The sequence below is a fragment of the Durio zibethinus genome, chromosome 3 (assembly GCF_047325235.1).
Source record: "Durio zibethinus cultivar Kanyao isolate XHJ-2024 chromosome 3, ASM4732523v1, whole genome shotgun sequence".
In the NCBI taxonomy this organism is placed as follows: domain Eukaryota; kingdom Viridiplantae; phylum Streptophyta; class Magnoliopsida; order Malvales; family Malvaceae; genus Durio; species Durio zibethinus.
In genome coordinates this window covers 10747697-10756277 of record NC_143164.1, presented here as the reverse complement: position 1 = coordinate 10756277, position 8581 = coordinate 10747697, and the positions used below count along the sequence as shown (strand labels likewise).

At 32.0% G+C, this 8581-nt stretch overlaps 1 pseudogene; it reads left to right on the top strand.

The window, feature by feature from the left end:
- Positions 1-729: 729 nt before the first annotated feature.
- On the top strand, positions 730-4141 carry LOC111300138 (protein S-acyltransferase 8-like; annotated as a pseudogene).
- The last annotated feature ends 4440 nt before the right edge of the window (positions 4142-8581 follow it).

Here is an 8581-nt window from a genome sequence, read left to right as displayed (position 1 = left end):
AGCAATTGCAATAGTTAAATTGATAATTAAATAGAGTTCATACAACTTGACTATGTGCTTAATATTTAAGCCTTTGCCACTAAAACAGTTAATAAAAAATAAATGGAAATTTGGTCTCTGGATTTTATAGTTTGATAAAGTTTATCTTAGTTGTCTTTATATTTTTATAAAAATTTAGCATAATTTTTTAATATGTATGCCCCCAGTGAGTCAATTTTCTGGATCTCACCCTGCCTACTTCTGTGGGCTTGTAAAAGCAATGTATTGATCTAAATGCTCAACTCTTGATCTAAATAGAATTTATTTAGTCTAGGAATTTTGCTTGTTCAATAATCTCTCTGCAATTGATGTTATTCCCTTTGGAAAATTTTATAAAATTTATAACTAGTAAACAACATTTAAAATATTTAAAGCGTTTATTCGCCTTATACTTTGAAGTAAAAACAAAAACTTGGATGTAATGCTTAATTTCTTCCCTCATTTTGTTAGTTAATTAGTTAGGATCTTGTGGTGGATGTTATATGATAAAGGAGTATTTCTTAGCTATGTATTGATGTTATTGAGGATACTTAGAGTGAAGCAGTAACAAGTGTTGGAACTGTTTAAAAATACTAAGTTTCTTATTATCACACATTTACAACAGGGATCTAATTTAAGTCCTCACTCTTGGTGCCAGTCATGGATAAACTTACCAAATATATTCAAGATGGTATCCTTGTAAATGCTATTTGCAAATGATATTATTAGAAGATGAGACTTAGGTTAGAGGTAAATGAAAGTTAAATTTTGAAGAGTACTTTAGGATGGTTGGCTGTAGGTTAACCAGGACCGAAACTGAATAAATGGGGTGCAATATTGTGGAAAACATAGAGAACGGTGGTGTTAAAATATGGAAATGTGATAGGACAGTTGATGTTCTTCATTTTATCTTTTGCTGTCTTCAGTCCAGATTGATCATCCTTGAATGTCATTCAGCATTTAGATCCTCTTCTGTATACATTTTGCAGAAGTTTATCCTTGGTGGGAGGTTGATATCTGGGCCAGTTGCTAGGTCTCTGCTTGTTACCTTATCGCTGCTCACTGTTCTTGTTATTATCTTTTGTGTATTTGTTGCAAGGCATCTTTGGCATCCATTTTCTCCATACAATGCAGGATATGCAATTCTGGTGGTAGCAATTGTCTTTACTATCTATGTAAGTCATCTCCTTTTACCTGTTGCTTGAATTCTTTTACGAGGTTTTAGAACAAGCACTGTTGGGGTGATCACCCTGGATCCCAGCTGAGTTAATGATTTTTTAAGAACTTCATGAACTGCAAATTTTGGATAAGACTAGGTGCCAATTTATAATTGTTAGGATTTCTTAACAGTTATATTTCTGTTATAAATTTTCTGAACAAAATTTTCATGGACATTTATCGAAATTAAATTTTCACGATTTAGTCTAAGTGAACTTTTATGTTCCAATTTAGAAGATAATGATCTGAACTTTAAAATATTTTTTGGTGAAATATACAGTGGAACCGTTTCATTTGATCTTTTGGTGAAATATACATTGGAACCCTTTCATTTGATCTGGATCAACTGCAGATTTTGTACTGGAAATGAAGTTATTGTAGAAGCTTGGCCTTCTCTGATCTAGATAAGACTAGGATAGCCCCTTTTTATATGGCAAATGCATTTTTAAATTAGTATATCTTTTGGATAACCTTTTGTCTCTTATTTTTGTTAACTTTCTCTTTTGGGTTGTCCAAGTTGCTATTGATTTTAATAGCACAGTTTATTTTGATAGGTATTGATTCTTCTTTTCCTCACATCAGCCCAGGACCCAGGAATCATTCCACGCAATTCACATCCCCCAGAGGAGGAGTTCCGCTATGATTCTTTTGTTTCAGATGAGGTTGGCAACAGGCAAACACCCAGCCTTCAGTTCCCTCGAACCAAGGAAGTTATGGTTAATGGAATTCATGTGCGCGTGAAGTATTGTGACACATGCATGCTTTATCCCCCTCCCCGTTGCTCCCACTGTTCTGTTTGCAACAATTGTGTGGAGCGTTTTGATCATCATTGACCTTGGGTGGGGCAATGCATTGGACTGGTATGTTGTTTATCAGATAAACCTGTTTATTGATACTGGTCTGAACGTTTCTTGCTTGCTGCTGTTGAGCAGTGTTCTGTTAGGAGGCTGACTGTTGTGTACATGAGCAGCGCAATTTCCGGTACTTCTTTTTGTTCGTTTCTTCAGCAACTCTTCTCTGCATCTACGTGTTCTCCATGTCAGCATTGTACATCAAGGTTCTGATGGATGATCACCATGGAATAGTTTGGAAAGCCATGAAGGAATCTCCTCCATCTATCATACTAATGGCATATTGTTTCATTTCTCTGTGGTTTGTAGGTGGGCTCACTGGGTTTCACTTGTACCTCATTGGAACAAACCAGGTCTGTTAAACTTCTCCTGGTTGCTGTATGATGATTTAAGTTGTGTTTGATCTCAATTATTTCAAATCACAGATCTTTATTTTATTTTATTTTTGAAAGGCACATATATAGAGCTTGATTTAAGTACGATAAAAATTGACCCAAGTCTTATATTGTTTTTTTTTTTGCCCTCCTATCTTGTGAGAGTTTGGCACATAAATATGGAAAAATATCCACTGATGAAATATATTAGTAAGTTTTAGGCCTTCAATCTTGCTCAAAAAAGTTGGGAATAGAGGGTGTGTTTTGAGTGGGAGGAGAATAGCACGATTTGCATTTTGTGTAGTGTATAAGAAAGATACATTTTTGTTTAATTCCACGAGTATTTTAGGAGTTTAACTAATGTACATTCATGTCTTCCAGACGACCTATGAAAATTTTCGTTATAGGGCTGACAAGAGAATCAATGTTTACAATCGGGGTTGTCTGAGTAATTTTCTTGAGGTATTTTGCACAAAGGTCAAGCCCTCAAAGAGCAATTTTCGGGCTTTTGTTCAAGAGGAGATACCAAGACCTACTTTACCAAGTAGCAGGGAAGCAGAAGCAGAAGATCTTGGTGGAGATCCACGTTTGAAGGTTGAGGATGATCTGGAGATCGGTGAAGATCTATTGAAGATCTCCCAGCGACGTAATATCGAGGAAATTGACGAGGACATCTGCAGTAGAGGGAGCAATGGCCCTCCTCATACTACCTTGGAGGTTGATTCTATTCTGGGTTCAGATAATCGGGCTCCTACAATTCAATCTGACACTAGACACTCAAGTTTGGGAAGAAGAAGTGGCAGTTGGGAAATTGTACCCAATGTCTTTGTCAATTCCGCAGTTACTGAAAACAGAAGCTTTATCATAACAAAAGAAGCTCGCCAACAATGTGGTAATTTGTATAGTTGCCATTGCATGAGTGATGTGCAGTCTCTTGGATAGTGTTTTCCCTGGAATAGAGGGGAAGTTTCATTGATTAGAGAATGACAATTATCAATTGGGGAGTGAAATTTACTCCCCTTGTAGGCATGAAAGCTTGTATTACCGAATTTTTTTCTTTTTCTTCTTCTTCTTGTTGGGAATTGTAGCACTTTTTTTTGTTTCTTGTATTTTTTATTTTTTATTTTTTGTAGTTTTTCTTTTGGACAGCAGTCCACAGGAATGTGTCTTTGTAGTTGTTTTGAGAAGATAAGTGAGTAGTCCTGCTTTTATTCTTTCTTAGAATTTGTTGGGTGGATGTGAGTGTCCAGTTTTGTTTCTATTTCACTTGTAAAATATCACTTAACTGCTCGAGACATGAAATTATTAAAAGGCTCCGTCTCTCCTCTCTGATAATTAGCATTAGAAAGTTTTCAGTGACCTATATTTAACTTGAGTTAGTTGCAGTTTGAATCTGCCTATCCCATTTAGGACTTTTATTTTGTTTTTCTTTTAGAAACGAAAGATGTTTTTTTTTTTTCTTATGAAGTGGCAAAAAAAACATTTGTTGATACAACTAGTGTCTATTTGTGGTGTCTACCAAGAAAGTGGAGCAGTTCTTTTATTCGGACAATAAGTTCATATGTTTGCTTTTATGTTTGGGAAACTTGCGAGTGACGTTAGTGCAACAATGTTCTCTTAACACATGAATTGGCAGCGACTCAAAGCAGCTGTTAGGTCGTGAGACTAGTTTCAGTTAAGATTAAAAATATTGGTGATGATGAAATTAATTATTATAACAATTAGATTGAGTGCTATAATAAAGATATTGAATACTATAGCGGTGGGGGGTATGTAATATAAGTAAATGCAGTGATAAATATAATAGCAATTATTTAACCAAAAATAGTTATTAGTATGTCTGAAAATGAGTTAGTTGAATGCTTAATCAAAGGTGATCAACTGGCATAATTAAAAAGAATTAATTATAATATTGGTACTTGAACTTTGAAAAAATGTATAAATTGATAATTAAAAAATATATACAATTTATACTTTAAACTTTCAAATATTACATATAATTTATGCCTTAAACATTCATATTATGTATCATATTAATTCAAACTCTAATTCCATTATATCTTATCAGCGTATATATGTGACGTTTGATAAATATTATCAAATTATATGTTTCCCACACATATTATCAATATTTTTTCAATATAAATTTAAAATATATATTTTACCTAAACTATAAAACTTGTTTAAGATATCATTTTTTGTCACATGACATTCATGTGAAAGTTTTTACAAAATATTTAATATTTTTATTTAACAAATAATAAACATATAACAAAATTATACTTACTAAATACCATATAAGTGAGTTAACAACAATATTAGAATTTAAATTAAAATGATATATTCTTTGAAAGTTCAAGATGCAAATTATATGTTTTATATCATTAAATATTAATTTGCACACTTTCTCAAAGTAAAGATACTAAAAGTATAATTAACTCAATTAAAAATATCTTATATTTCAATTTTACACTAAGACAATGATTATCCTGGTTAAAGAAGTTAAGCCATTATGAGAGACAGTAAACTACTGATCCCTTTTCAATCTCCGATTGAAGGGCCAGTGAGATTGAAAACCTTCTATTATATTACACTGTTGGGATCTATATAGATCATCGCACGGTACAATTGAAGGTAAAAGATGCCGATAAGAGTACTAATCATGTTCAACGCCAATAGTTTCCTTCCAATACTCTTCTGATCCCCGTATCTATGTATAGCAAAAGACAATATTAATATCTTACGGACTTAATTAAGTGGTCATAGTATCGATCGGACAATCTCTCACTATTTTTTTTTCCTTCTAACTAGTAATCAATGGTAGGGTGGTTAATTACTTTCAATTCCAGATCTGGGTTACATGGTTTAAAATAAGAGGAACCTTGAATGGTTTAAAATCATATGTATTTATTATAAATAAATAAATTTGATTCATCCCATCCGAATATCTTGACATGGAAAATGGTGAATCCGTGGATATCTATCCTCGATTTCTAACCATCAATTCTAACTACACAGTAAATTTATATAGGAAGCCTAAAAACAAGATGCTTTTTATAAATTCGGAGGATTGTGGTTGTCATGCCAATGCCAACCTGACTCTTTCAAAAAATAGACTTTTTCATATCCCTATAAAAGGAAGCAACTATAAGAAACCTTAAGCATCAATACATTCATCGGAAAACAAATTAAGCCTAGCAACATCAACCCTTTCAAGCAAACACAATAATAATAATGGCACCTCAAAGTCATTTCATTAATGTATTTTTAACAATCTTCTTATCTGTCTATGTCCTTTCTCTCTCACCATCAAAGATAGCAGCTTCTCCAGCGTTAACAGCCAAAGTATGCAGCGGCAAGTCAATCTTGAACCGTGATTTCTGCTTGAAAGCTCTTACCACTCCCCAAGCCGCTGCTGCTAAATCCCCGAAGCAACTTACAAATACTGTCATGACATCAGCAGCCTCAAATGCTCAAACTACACTCAATGTGATCACCGCAATGACTAAGAACCCAACTTCGCCAGGGGGTCTGAAAGCTCTCAAAACTTGCGAGGATGTCTATAAATATGCTGTGAGATCATTTGGAATGATACCTGCAGAACTGAGTGAAGATGCAATGAGCGCAAACTATGATGTTAGCGTTATTGGCCCTGAAGCTGATCGATGTGTCAAGGCATTGGCAGCCGCCAAGGTTAATGCTCCCCAAATTGCTGATGGAAATCGGAATTTGCAGTATTATTCAGCAATGGGAAGTGAAATAACAGCAACTTTGAATTAGGGGGTGAGTCGAAATTAGATAAAAAGGAGCCAAACTAAAATAAAAGAACAAAAAAAGACAGAGAGAGAATAATGCGCGGATGTATGGTCTTGCTTACAGGGAAATGAAAGGGTGTCAGTTGTTGTTGCTTTGGTTTATATTGCAAATTGTAATCTTGAGAATGAGAGTATTTTGCATCATCTTTTAAGTTATATAAAGTTTGCAAACTTGATTGTTACATTCATATATATTTAATTAGTAAATGAAATGATCTCTTTTGGTTTAGTGATTGATTATAATCATGTATTACGTATTGTACTTGATTGTTATTATTTAATTTCTTTGACTAATCAAAAAAGAAAATTTCTTTAAGAGAGTTAAGTTTCAAGATTCCAATTTTTTTTTTTCCTTTGAGAGCATTAAGGTTAGTATTTCTATCTAGTCTTATTCCATTTTTACCATTTGCATTAAGTTTAAGAGACATTATAGGGGGTTAAGTTTTTAGTGACATTTTTTTCAACATTTAGCGGCGTTTATAAACGTCACTAAAAGATTTGTAGCGTTTACAAAAAATGCTACTAAGAGTATTGGTTATACATACATCGAGGAAAATAGCATCAAGGAAAATAGCATTATTTTTTATAAAACGTTGCTAAATTAGTTGTGTTTGTATCTACAAAACATCGCTAAATTAGTGGTATTATTAGAAAAACATTGTTAAATTAATGATATTTGTATCTGAAAAATACCGCTAAATTAGAGGCGTTTATATAAAAAAAATACTGCTAATTAAGCGGCATTTTTATGATACGAACACCTTAATTTAGCAACATTTTTTTATAAGAACGCCGCTACTTTTAGTGACATTTTATGGTACAAATGCCATTAAATTTAGAATTTAGTGGCATTCTTGAACACGAACGTCACGAAATTAAGAAATTTACTTTTTTTATAAAAAATTTTTGTTAATATTTATTATTTTCATTAACAAAAAATGTTAAAAAAAATATAAATGAACTTAAATTCAAAAACTGAAATTAATAAATACTTAATTCATGTTCAAATCTACATCTAATTAACACAAAGTTTAATAATTACTATAATAACATTCAAATTTTTTTAATACATTAACCAAAAAATTTAAAATGTATGAAATTGATGACTACATAGATTTGGAAGAATGTCATTTGATGAAAGAATGTTTCCACCGTAGTCACTAGCGTGCTCAAAAGCCTACTGAATAATATCATACAAGTTTTAACATTTAATAATAAGCTTTTTTATATTAAAAAATATAAATATTTACTAAATATAATACCTGAATTGGTGGACCACTGAGATTAGTTCTTGGAAATTGTTGTTGCACAAAATTTATAAGATGATAGAATCGATCATGCAACTACTAAAATTTTGCATACTCTTGCTCTATTCTAGCACTTTTTTTTCAATTTTGGCACGCTCTTATTCTTTTTCTGCTTCCATTTGCTAGAAACGTTGTTGCATAGTTTGCAACTCTTCTCTCAATATGAAAATGTCTTGTGGAGATTGACTTGTTGATAATGTAAATTGCTGAGAGCTATGTCCATAGTAGGTAGATGGTGTTGGACCCAATCCAAGGCCTCAGACCCGTCCATGCCTTTCTTTTACAGCAACTTTTGTGAAAATTTAAATTTTCAATTCTTGCATGTTAACATAATCATCATAAGCTACTTCAATCTTAGCAGTCATTTTCTCTTTCGCTTTCTCTTATAAATTAATCATATAAAACTATCAAGTTTAATAAATAATTCATAATATGTTAAAAAGAGTAAATATTTACTTTATGTTAAAATAGATGTTACAAATTATCACAATTTCTTGTCTTTCGACATTTAGGTAAGATCCATTTTTTTTTTGTGTGTGTTAAGCGAAAAAGTTTCACACATCCAATTTTACCACCATCTCAATCTTCTATACAAAAACATATGTTATTGTTAAATATATATCAACTGCAACTTATTCATACATATCAAGCCTATCAATCAAGTTCAAAATTTTGAATAAGTTTAATATTATGTATTTAATCTATCTAAATTGTTAAAATATAAATATAATCATAAACTTATATTTTGGCCCTTTGACAACACAAAAGTCTTAAACAGACATAAACAATAAAAGCATTTTGGCCTTTCACACATATCGATCATAGAAACCAAATTCATTTATTTGGACAAGTTTAATATCATGGATTGAAGCCATCCAAAAGTTTAATTTGTATTTTTTTCCTTTTAAAGGCAAAAATAGTCCCAAATAAACATAAACGATAACTTTTTCACATATATCAACCATAAAAAAAAGTTTAATCATTCAGACAAGTTTAAT